At 49.5% G+C, this 12,483-nt stretch overlaps 1 protein-coding gene across 23 annotated transcripts in view; it reads left to right on the top strand.

The window, feature by feature from the left end:
• The window catches only part of LOC147012859 (disks large homolog 1-like), a 295,559-nt gene that overhangs the window by 195,624 nt on the left and 87,452 nt on the right, over positions 1-12,483 (top strand). The window lies entirely within an intron of this gene.

The following is a 12,483-nucleotide window of genomic DNA, read 5'->3' as shown; positions in this document are numbered from 1 at the left end:
GAGGCCCCCAAACATGACAACAAATTTATCCTCACCATACAGGTCAGGCCAGTGCCTCTGGACTTGTTTGGTAAGTGCATAAATAGGCTGGTCTGCGGTTATCACAGGGACCTGTCCTGGGTTGAGGTGTGCAATAGTATCCCTGACTTTGTTCTTGGAGTGCTTTACAGTGGCAACTGAGTGAGCTTCATCACGAAGGAGGGGCAGAAGTGCTGTAATACTCACTTCAAATGCAAGACCTCTCTTTTTCTCTGCATGATGGGCTGACCAAGTGATGTTAACATTGTCATGTACTTCTTGTGTGAGGCTGAACTTCTGCAACCACTCATATTCATTGTAGTCCGGCAGATATGTGAAATATTCTGGTAGTTTTGTGCCTTTGATGATACAAGCATGAAATTTGGTACACAGTTATAGCATACCCTTAGGAAACATTTTGGATATAGGGACATTCCAGATTACCCCTAGGGTCAAAATGGTGGCCATTTTACAAAATGGCTGCCACGAATAACAAATTCTGCCTACAAGGTCAGCAAAGTCATATGTGCTTGGTGCAAAACACAATGTGTACTGTACTGAAATGGGAGATGCTTAGCAGGCAGACACGAAGCGGAGGAACAGTCGAGCCGGGCTGTGTTGCACGAGTGCGAGCGCGGGCGTACTGTGCCCGCGGCTCCCCTTTATTCCGTACTCGGTACACTCACGAGCCGGCCGACTCCAGCATTACTACGACGCCTCAGGCGGCGCGCACACCTCATATCCCTTGCCGACCCCCACGGCCACTCCTCCCATCATCACGCCCACCATGCAACATCACCATGCCCTTCCCCATAGGCCCGCAGACTCCACCACACTCCTCCCCCCTAAAACTATGATTATTAACTGATTACCATTATAAGAAGCATGCAGAACACGAAGGACTTCGTATAATAATCATGGAAATAAAATGAAAATAGCAAAGTATAATAGCACACCACATCATATAATGTGTCGATGCGAGCGAGTGGAGCAGCAAAGGTCAGGTCTGACCGCGTTACCGATATGAAGCAGCAAAATGAGAAGCACAGCAGCATTACGCAGCAAAAACGCCCCCAGGCGGCCCACGCTGACATGACCCTCGCCAAGGTCGTAACGACCTTTCGAGCCAACCTCCTCCGGCCCCATCAAACGCCTCCGGCCCACTCCCCCCAGGCAGACCCGACGTAGATAAACATCCCGAGGCCGGCAGCCCGCTATCTGGAAGTCGTGGCGCCAGCCTTAGACCTTGGCCGGGGGCACTGAACAGCGCCGCTGGCTGCATGCATTTAATGCGCCAAAACAACTCACGCACCACAATCAGTTGAGACGCCAACGCCCGTCCCAACGGCCTTGAGCGAACACAGAGAGTTGCGCTCGCAATCAGAGGTGGGGGTATCGCCGACCAGGGCACCAGTCTTGGTTCCGAGTCGATCTCCGAGACCCACACGGCCGCTAGACGGGAGCAACTCCACTTAAACCACACTGCAATCATAGGCTCGTTATAAATCATTACGAATAATATTCGAAGCATCGCAAATTCATTTTTCCGTACAGCGCGGTTTTTTGATAAAATCCCAGCACATGACAAAGCAATTACCTGCGGCCCGGGACAGTGGACGGCCAACTCAACCTTTTTATTCGCCACCACCGCCCCTGAAGCCCCTACATCACATTGATCATAATCCAACTCCCATTGACTGATATCCGCCACATCCACTTTTACACGAGAACTGCTGGCATTTATTTCAACAACGTTAAACTGCATCACTAGAGCAAGGAAAAGCACATATGCCATGAACAACAACCCACAACCCGCATCACGAGTCCGCTTCTTGGTTGTCGACTCAATGTTGTGACTCGCGACTCCCTCTAACGCCACGGGCTCACCGTCACCTGTCGAAGCTGCCTGCACCACACCGACGCGCATTGCCTCACGAACCCTGCCACAGCGCGGGAACTCATCGCGAGCGAAGCGCGGGAACTCATCGCGAGAGCTGATACGGCTCTCACCGCCTGCCAGAGCCTCACCCTCGGTACTCGACGAAGGCCTCGAAGAGAGTACTGGCACATCTGGAGGTACGAACCGGAGACCCAGTCCGAGGTGCGCCAGCCAGTCTCGACCCAACAGGGGGGGCCCCTCCCCTCGTACAACGAACACCGAGAGCTGGGCGCGACAATCTCGGTAGCGCACTGAGACGTCGGCCCTCACAAGCGGTGCAATCGCCTCACCGGTGTACGTGTATAATGACAAGGCCGTCTTGACCAGGCGAATACCGCGAAGACCACGAGCCGCCCGCTCATCCATGACCGACACTGCCGCCCCGGTATCCACGCAAAACACAGTCGGTTGGCCATTCACTTCGACCTCAACCGTGAAAGGCGTCGTCATCTCCGAACCAACGGAAAACAGACTCAACCGTGGTTGCATCTCCCGCTCTGGCTCGCCGGCATTGTCAGGCCCCGGTTGCAGGCCGATCTCCAGGTCACTGGGGTCCTCTCGCACCTCGTCATCCAAGACCCCAACGGAGGCCCCCGCCATCCGACACACACGCTTCAAATGTCCCACCTTGTGACAATGCAAACACACGGTGTTCTTATACGGGCACATTTGTCGCAGGTGCGGACCCCCACACCCCCAGCAGCCGCGGAAAGTCCCTTCGCTCCAGGTGCGACCGTGCTGCGGTGCCCCCTCGCTCCAGGCGCGACCGTGCTGCGGTGCCCCCTCGCTCCCGGTGCGACCGTGCTGCGGTGCCCCTCGTCCCGCACCGCCAGGCGCGCGTGCGACCTGCGGCACTTGAGCCACCGCTCGGACTCCGGGCTGCGTGACTCGCGGCACTTGTGCGGTTACCGCGTGGACTTCGGGATTAGCCGCCATGCTCCAGCTGGAGCTACTCATTGCGTCCTGGCCAGCAATGGCACGGACATCCGTGAGCGTCTGCTCGACAGACGAAGCAGTCACGACCGCCGAGTTGAATGTGATGTCGGTTAATCGCAGGATAGCCGCTACCATCTTTGCGTCTCGCAGACCAGAAATAAAACGATCTCTGAGCCTTGTCGGACGCTCCTCTGCCGTGAATTTGCAAGGCACAGCCGAATGCTTCACTCGTGCCACGAAGTCCGCAACGCGCTCCTCGCCACCCTTAGCGAGATGATCGAACTGGAACCGCGCGAGATGTAACGACTTCTCCGGCGCCAAGTGGGTCTTCATTTTCGCCACGATGTCCTGAAAGGATAGCACATCATCACTGGGTCTATTTGGAGCCACCAAATCACTCAGCAGGCGGTAGTGCTCCGTTGATAGCGAGGCGAGCAAGATCGCCTTGCGTTTCTCTTCATCCTCTACATCATTCACCTGAAAGTAGCAACCTAACTGTTCAGAAAACAACTCGAACTCATCTCCCCCGAACACGGGTACACGTCCGTGTGCCGTGCCGCGACCTTCCGCCATGCTCCGTGAGACCCTTGGCTCCGTAGCTTGGAACCGCCCTTACACACGCTGATCCGCAGATCCTCGTTCGCCAACTGTACTGTACTGAAATGGGAGATGCTTAGCAGGCAGACACGAAGCGGAGGAACAGTCGAGCCGGGCTGTGTTGCACGAGTGCGAGCGCGGGCGTACTGTGCCCGCGGCTCCCCTTTATTCCGTACTCGGTACACTCACGAGCCGGCCGACTCCAGCATTACTACGACGCCTCAGGCGGCGCGCACACCTCATATCCCTTGCCGACCCCCACGGCCACTCCTCCCATCATCACGCCCACCATGCAACATCACCATGCCCTTCCCCATAGGCCCGCAGACTCCACCACACAATGTAGTGAGTATAATGTGATTATTATCAACTAGTATGCACATGCTTCATTATCTACTTCATATTTGACTAAAAAATGCATCTACGGTGGTCTATGAGGGACACAGATAACAGTTTACCATCGCAATAATGCATGGCTGGAACAAGAGCTCTGCAATATGATCATGCATGTAAATGTTACCTGAATATTGTTTCTGGAAATATAAATAGATCAAAAATCAAATTTGGTGAAAGGAACTTAGACTCCATGAATATTTCCATTATTAATTACATACTGGTAGCTGGCAATGTCGCGATTAAATGCATAAATTTGCGAAATCGATATTGATGTACTCACTGTATTAATTTTCATGATTGCATAATAGAAATGTTCAAACTACAATGGTGTGTTCATATTGATTTGGGTTTAACATGGTCCTGTCCAGCGCAAAGAAATAATGTATGGTGGCCTATTGGGGACATCGAGTGACAATCACCCAAGATCGCCATTGTGTATATATGCATCTCCTCTGGGCTGGGGTTCGTAGTTGAAAACATTTTAACTCTGCTATTCTGTTTTCAGGTGATAACTCCACTGTAGTGTACCCAAAGACTAATCCCCTGCTTGGTGGTGGTTCTTCCCAATTTTACAGCGACTGATTGGTGGTGGTTCAAGACAATGGCCAAGCATTTCAAACTATTAGACCCCCAGCAGTGAGGGCCAAGTAGATCTATCACATCAATTAACCAGACAGACTGGAACCTATGTGTGCTGTGTCAGATGGACACCACTGAGCCTCTTCATTGTCCAGCTGACTCCAAGCGAAGCACAGGAGGGTCTGGATACCAGACTCTGGCAGACAACCTCCTCAGGTTCAGTGAGATCGACTGCTTGCCAAAATCTCTCGACATGTCCCGCTTGGACGATGGTGAGGGTATTGAGTCCACCTTCCAGCACCACAGGGCTAAGTGGCATGATTCGTGCAGACTACAATACAACAAAACTCAATTGATTCGGGCAGAGAAGAGGAAAACAACCAGTGGGGATACCGAAGGCGTGACACGAAAGTATACCCGTCATAGTGTGGACCGCACAGAGTCACTGCTCGACACGTGTTCCTTTTGTGACAAGCCAGCAGGTAACGAGTCTTTGCGCAAAGCTTCTACCTTTGACCTGGACAGACGAGTCAGGAAATGTGCTCTGAAACTAGAAGAAAGCCACTTATTGCTAAACTGAGTGCTGGAGATATGATGGCGCAAGATGCCCTGTATCATGTGAAGTGTCTGGTTTCCCTCTATAACAAAGCAAGGGACACAAAGAGAACCTTGGATGACCAGGATGATATCAATCATGGCATAGCTCTCGGAGAACTGGTGTCCTACATCGATGATGCCTGCATGGACGCTCTTGTGGCACCAGTGTTCAAGCTGGCAGACCTAACAAGTCTGTACAACAACCGGCTGAAACAGCTTGGAACTGTCTTGACTGGACGTGTTCACTCGACCAAACTCAAGCACCGGATCATGACATATTTTCTGGACATGGAGTAGCACAAGCCAGATGGAGCACTGTTGGGGCCAGATGATGGTGTCCACACTAGAGCTCCCATCGCCCAGTGACTGGGGGTGGGTTCACACCGATAATGGTTGGGACATATACTGGAAACCCTCCCAGAGGCAACTGAGGCATGTTGGCAACTACTAAGGTGTGGCTGCAAAAAGGGATGCAGAGGACAGTGCAAGTGTGTCAAGGCTGCACTCCAGTGCACAGCTCTATGTCACTGTGGTGGGGAGTGTACAAGAGAGTAGAACTGGGACAAGAGAGATCACAGATGATAATTATGTAACATGTACACATGTATCCATGCATCATAGTAGACTCTGTTACCTGGATCTAGAGGTTCCACTGTATAATTTTGACTCTGTAAGTTGATGTTAGGATCAAACAGAAGCACTTCCTCTGAGTTCAAGAGTGTTAAATGAACAACAGTCATTCCATGGTGCTTGATAACAGTTTTTTGAAGAGTTTGTTGTAGAAAACCATCCAAAAGTGCAAAAATGCACCAAAAATGACCAAATAAATGGTTTATTCATGCTTTGTCACCTTTATTTGCTATTTCTTATTTGCTAGAATCTATATTTAGGTAAATAAAACCACTGGTATGCTTCTTAAATATAGTTGTATCCACATGTATCCTCCTTGTACAACACAAAATGGGCTGTTTTGTAAAATGGCCGCCATTTTGGCTCTGGGAAGAATCTGGAATGTCCCTATATCCAAAAATATTTGTAAGATACTGCCCTAGCAGTGTGCCAAATTTCATGCTTGTATCACTAAAGGCACATTTTTTTTCACATATCTGCCGGACTATTGGTTAGGGGGAGATTTGGCAGAGATTCATATGTAACTTTGCCTTTGGGAGGGGAAGGGTTCTTTGTTGTGAAGAACGCAGGATAGACATTTATACATGAGTCGGGGATTTCTGAGACTTTCTTTACTTTGGTATTCTTAATTAGAATTGGTTCCTGTACTTCTCCTTGATTTTCTGATGTTGTATGTTGAAAGATGGATATGCTGGTTCCATGGAATGATGTGGTCGCCGTTGTGGAAGAGGGATTATGGGCGGTTATCCATCGCAGATGTGCTGAAAAGACCTTTCCTCAGTTTGGGAGGACAAACCACACATTCCTCTACATATCTGGCTACAGCTGCATCTCCCAGCTGAGCTATGTCGAGTACTCGATCATATGGAATACTGAGACCATGGTCATGGAGCATTTCTACTCGGTGTCTCTTTCTTGTCTTAGCATGAACAGACATCCCTATGTCGACCGGAAATGGGGTTTCTCTGTCTCTGGAATGCCTGTGTGTGGCAGCACCTTCTTTGTATTTGGCAAAGCAGTTGTATTTAAGGAGCTGAGCCATCGCCAGGTCAGTTGTCGTTGCTCCAAACCTCAGTTGAGACTTTATGTCTGCTCCATGCTCAATCATGCAGACAAATTGGAGCAAAGCTGGAGGTAATGAATCGTATACTGAAGTCTCACGAAGATTGCCCTCATATTTACATTTGTGATCAAGCATGTGCCTACGCAATATCTTGGCAGCTTTGGCGAGAATGATGGCATCAGAGTAGGTTGATGCTTCTGACATGACAGGACCTACATCCTCTTGAATGTCAGATAAACATCACGTCCATCCTTGTAGGTTTCCAACGCAGGTATCTCTGCCAAAAGCTTTTCTTTCAGTCTGGTAGAGTTCACATCAGGTATATCTGTTCCAAATTGTTCAAGTCTTTCCTTGTAAAGACTCACCAAGTTTGCAAGTCGCAACGAAACAGGCCCATCACTGCTGTTTCTTGTCTCAATGACATAGGTAAGAAGTTCAGAGAACACCAAAGGGAAGACTTCCTTTTCTTGGGATGACTGGACTTTTTCTTTGTTCTTGGCTGCAACGTGTGCCCTCTATCTATGATACAGAGCTGTTAAGCAAGATTAGTGGTATTTCAGTTCCAGGGCAACCACATCTCCACCGCTCAAGACAGCCAAAAGCTTGCCATCATTAAGATTGCGAGCACATTCATTAAGCCTCTCATTTCGCTGCATGGTCATGGCTTGTCGCAACTTTGACTTTGGTTGTATCTTTTCACATAGGAAACACCGTTGCACTTCCATGCTAGTTCTTCGCATTTTTGAGTGCCCTTCTCCTGGATCATTTTGAATTTCAGCTGCTCTTTTAGTGGCACGCTCAAGTTTATAGCTGTCAAACATTTTGCGACAATTTTGGTGGTACTTGGCACTATTTCGCCTCAGTGTATCCTCAATACCACCTCCTTCATCCAATCTGGATGGGTCTAACTTGATCGGTAACTGGTGGATTGCCTGAAATTGTGGTAGGTTTTTTGCTATCATGGAATAACCATCAGAACTACACTCATAATGGGTTGGGGGAGACTTCAACTCTTCTTTTGTATCAGTCTGACAGAGGCAACACTTCCTCCAGTCAGTTTCAGGAGTACAACTCAACGGATTATTAGTGGACATATTGAACAGGTTAAGGCCGAGGGTTTATCCTTTTACCACCTAACCGTACAAAATACATAAAAACATTGAGATATGGGATACAACTTGGTTCATACATACAAATGCCCTACACCTAGCCCGATCGTTCATCCAGTGCCATTTAAGTCCCGTGCGATCTGTATACCTTCTGGGTAACTGAAGCCCCGTTACCCTTGGCTCGGCTCTCCCACGCTGGCACATCCTCTCAATTCAGGCACGGCTATCTAATAGTGTAATACTACAACTAGCTATACTTCTAGCTGAAATATATACAGGGGCTTATTAGATATCATTTGGGACACTCAAGTATACTACAAACTACAGTTGAGGTTAGTAAACTCCAGCTACAAGTAGTACACTATAAGCCGACACAACCCCATGCTGAGTCTCACAGCAGTGATGTCACCAGTGTGCCCTGGTTGTGCTTTAACATCACTCTTATTCACATAATGTAATAGAGCTTGACCGCATCACCTCAATACATGATCACAGATGTTGCCCAGCAATATCTGTGATAATTTGTAAGAAAGCTACAAAAGTACTGATTTTAAGTCATGCAATGGCCACCATCTTGAAAACTGGAAACCATTTTCGAATATTAGTGCCAAAATATATTTCTCCAGTCAAAATACAATCTATTTAACATTTGGATCAATAGCATGTTCCTATTTATAGACGTTTAGCACTGAAAACCCTTTTTCCTATTTTATGAGACGGCCATCTTGAAAAATGGCGGCCATTTTGTTTTTCAACGTGGGTAACGTACTTTTCTGAGAGAATGGGTCCTGGAGCACATGTATACCAAATTTGGAGCTTGTACCATCAACTGAAAGATTCTTGTGGGATACTGACTTAATCTGCCCCACTATCATTACTCTTTCTTGCATCTCATTCTTTTATCTGGCCTTGGCTTCTTACTGGTCGATCTGCACAGTGTGGTTCCTTAGCATTTCTTTCTCCGTTCTCTTTCTTTCCTCTCTCAACATCCTCAGCTCGTTTTGTAATCCCATCTCTTTGTTTTGGTGTTTCCGTAACTCAGAAGCTTTTTTTCTAATCCCTTTCTTATCTCCACACACTCCAACCTTGCTTTGGCTTCTAACTCTTCGATCTGCACAGTGTGGTTCCTTAACGTTTCATTCTCCATTCTCTTTCTTTCCTCTCTCAACATCCTCAGCTCTTTTTGCAATTCCGTCTCTTTGTTTTGATGTTTCCGAATCTCAGAAGTTTTTTTTTCTTAATTCCTCTCTCACCTCCTCACCACTTTTGCATGCTTCCTCCCTCTCTTCGTCCATTTCCCTCCTGTATTTATTTAGGTATTCCAGGCGATCCTCTTTCATTTTTATCATCAGTTCGAGGCGTTTTCTGTCCTGATTGCCCATTCTTACCTCTCACTTCAGTTGTTCCAACTCCAAATTGTGTTTCCGTTTTTCCTCTTCGAGCTTCTTTTTCCATTCTTCCTCCAATTGTGCCCGAAGCCCGTCAATGTTTGCCTGCCTCACCTGCCATGACCACGTGGTTTGAATCGTTGGTTGGGAGCCCCCACCTTGTATTATGCCATTCATTGTGCTATTAATAGCAGCCCGCTCCGTGTTGCGCTGAGGTGCGGCCGCGCCACTATTTTGCGACTTTGAGTTTGTTGGCCGGCAAAGTTCATGCTCAGTATATGAGGGTGAGCGCCCCACTGACTACAATTAGTGGTGGGGTTATAATAAAAAGAACCGTCCCGGGCCATGGATCCTACATCAAAACACATTCCTAAACCACCCTGCGCCTGCTCGCCTTGCGCTGCCATCTTGCGTATCGGTAATAAAAAAATTTATACGCCTGGAATTTGATGGAACCGGTGGGTCGCCTCACATACCCTTGATCCGGTTCCGTTAATTTGGTTTGGAGGCGGGAGAGTTTGTATCCCACTCCTTGACAACAGTGTCGTGGATCTCGCCACTCCGTTCGGCGTGCAGACGACCGCATTTAACTAATCGCAGACGGGCAATGCCAGTCGCAGCTTTTGGATCAACGCCGAGATCCAGGTGTGTTTTTAACCACACCGTAAATCAGCCAACTCTTCTGTCCACGCGCGACAGGGTCCGATTGCCGAATTGTCGATTTACCTAAGTATGCGCGCAGACAGAAATGCCGGGGATTTACACCACAACGGAGCCTACACGAAAACGAGCCGTTCTTAAGCAGCTTGTTCCATTTGCGATTTGCCGAGCGGTTGTATATCGCCAAGCCCCGTCGGATCCGATTACTTTATCGGCTATTTAAAAGCCAGCGAATATTCCGTACGTAATTACAGCAGCTCAATGGAGGAAGGGGACGCAACGAGCAGGTGAACATTCAAACAAGGACATTTATTTGTCACGTATGCAGTCAATGAAGCAATGCAGATATACAAGCATGTATGCAATGAAGGTGGTAGGGACAAGACACGAGCAAACAAAGACCTACAGCCGTATCTATTTATTATGTACACAATCACTTAACCACAATTCGACTTAGCGGACATGGCGCCACAACTTTCATACAAAGAAAACCCCAGGAAAGGAAAGGGCAGAACAGGACCCGTAGGCCTTTAATGTTCGCGGAGCTTTGGAGACCAAAGGAGCTCCGTGAGACCATGCTGGTTACCTGCCACCCTCGTGGTGACTCGCTGGGCAACCCTCGATGTTCCGTCAACACGGGAGCTGGTGTAACCGCGACTCGGTTGGTCCGGGCCTTGCCGTGCGGCCTGGTCAATCGGACCTATCCGACGACGCCTCAGAGGAACAAACGGGCCTTTGCTCTTTTAAGAGTTGATGCTCTTTTAAGAGCCCGCCCACTCCTCAGCGTTGCTCGGACCGTCTCAGGGCCGGCTGGCGACTTCTCTCCAGTTGCCTCCGCCGACCAACAGTTCGGCACGGTACTGCAGGCTTGGTTGCGCTCCAACGACCCCGACTGCCCTCCACTGGACTCGAGCCTTGGCGCTTTCCACCCTGACTCCAGCTCGACTCCAGACAGACTGCCCGCTTGGCGTTCCAGCGTGCCTTTTTTATAGGCTCCGGGGGGTGAGTTTGATCTCCCACCTTCGACCTTTCACCCCCGCTGGCTCCGCCCCTTTTGGTGTTTTGATCCGATCTCGTCGCCAAACGTGGAGAGAGCGGACGTTGTGGAAATCATCGGCTCCCGCCCCAACGAGGGAGTCCCCGCGCCTGTCGGCGGAGATGCCGTTCGTCCGTGGAATGCCATTGCTGGCAAAAAGATGGCGGCGTTTGTGGAGATGAAGGTGAGGAGATGATGTTTGTTGTGGTGACAGTGGTGAGGAGATGTTGTTGGTTGTGGTGAGGAGAAGTTGGCAGTTGTGGCGACGGTGGTGATTGTACTGTACTGAAGTGAGAGATGCTTAGCAGGCAGACACGAGCGGAAGCACAGTCGAGCCAAGCTGTGTTGTGTTGTACAAATGCGAGCGCGGGCGTACTCTGCCCGGCGGCTCCCCTTTATTCCGTATTCAGCACACTCACGAGCCGGGCGACTCCAGTATTACTACGACGCCTCAGACGGCGCGCACACCCTATATCCCTTGCAGATACGATAACCACCAAGACCACTCCTCCAATCATCACGCCCATCATGCATCATCATCATGCCACTCCCCGTGGGCCCGCAGACTACACCACACTCCTCCCTCCTAAAAGTATGATTATTAAATGACCACCAATATAAGAAGCATTATAAGGACTTCGGTATAACAATCATGAAAATAAAATGAAAAATAGCGAAGTATAATAGCACACCACATCATATAATGTGTCGATGCGAGCGAGTGGAGCAGCAAAATGAGAAGCACAGCAGCACTACGCAGCAAAAACGCCCCCAGGAAGCCCATGCTGACATGCCCCTCGCCGAGGTCGTGACGACCTTTCGAGCCAACCTCCCCCGGCCCCATCAAATGCCTCCGGCCCACTCCCCCCAGGCAGACCCGACGTAGATAAACATTCCGAGGCCGGAAGCCCGCTGTCTGGAAGCCGTGGCGCCAGCCTTGATCGACCTTGGCCGGGGGCGCTGAACAGCGCCGCTGGCTGTATGCATTTAATGCTCCAAAACAACTCGCGCACCACAATCAGTTGAGACGCCAACGCCCGTCCAAACGGCCTTGAGCGAACACAAAGAGCTGCGCTCGCAACCAGAGGTGGGGGTAACGCCGACCAGGTCAGCAGTCTTGGTTCGGAGTCGACCTCCGAGACCCACACGGCAGCTAGACGGGAGCAACTCCACTTAAACCACACTGCAATCATAGGCTCGTTATAAATCACTACGAACATTATTCGAAGTATTGCAAACTCATTTTTCCGTACAGCGCGCTTTTTTGATAAAATCCCAGCACATGACAAAGCAATTACCTGCGGCCTGGGGCAACTGGAGGCCAATAAACCTTCTTTATTCGCCCCCACATCACATTGATCATCATACCAACTCCATTGACTGATCCCCGCCAAATCCACTTTCACACGAGAACTGCTGGCATTTATTTCAACAACGTTAAACTGCATCACTAGCGCAAGGAAAAACATATATGCCCTGAACAACAACCCACAACCCACATCACGAGTCCGTTTCTTGGTTGCCGACTTGATGTT

The sequence above is a fragment of the Eptatretus burgeri genome, chromosome 14 (assembly GCF_056783735.1).
Source record: "Eptatretus burgeri isolate ZD-2024b chromosome 14, Ebu_testis_v1, whole genome shotgun sequence".
Lineage (NCBI taxonomy): Eukaryota > Metazoa > Chordata > Myxini > Myxiniformes > Myxinidae > Eptatretus > Eptatretus burgeri.
This window is presented reverse-complemented; position numbering and strand designations above follow the sequence as displayed.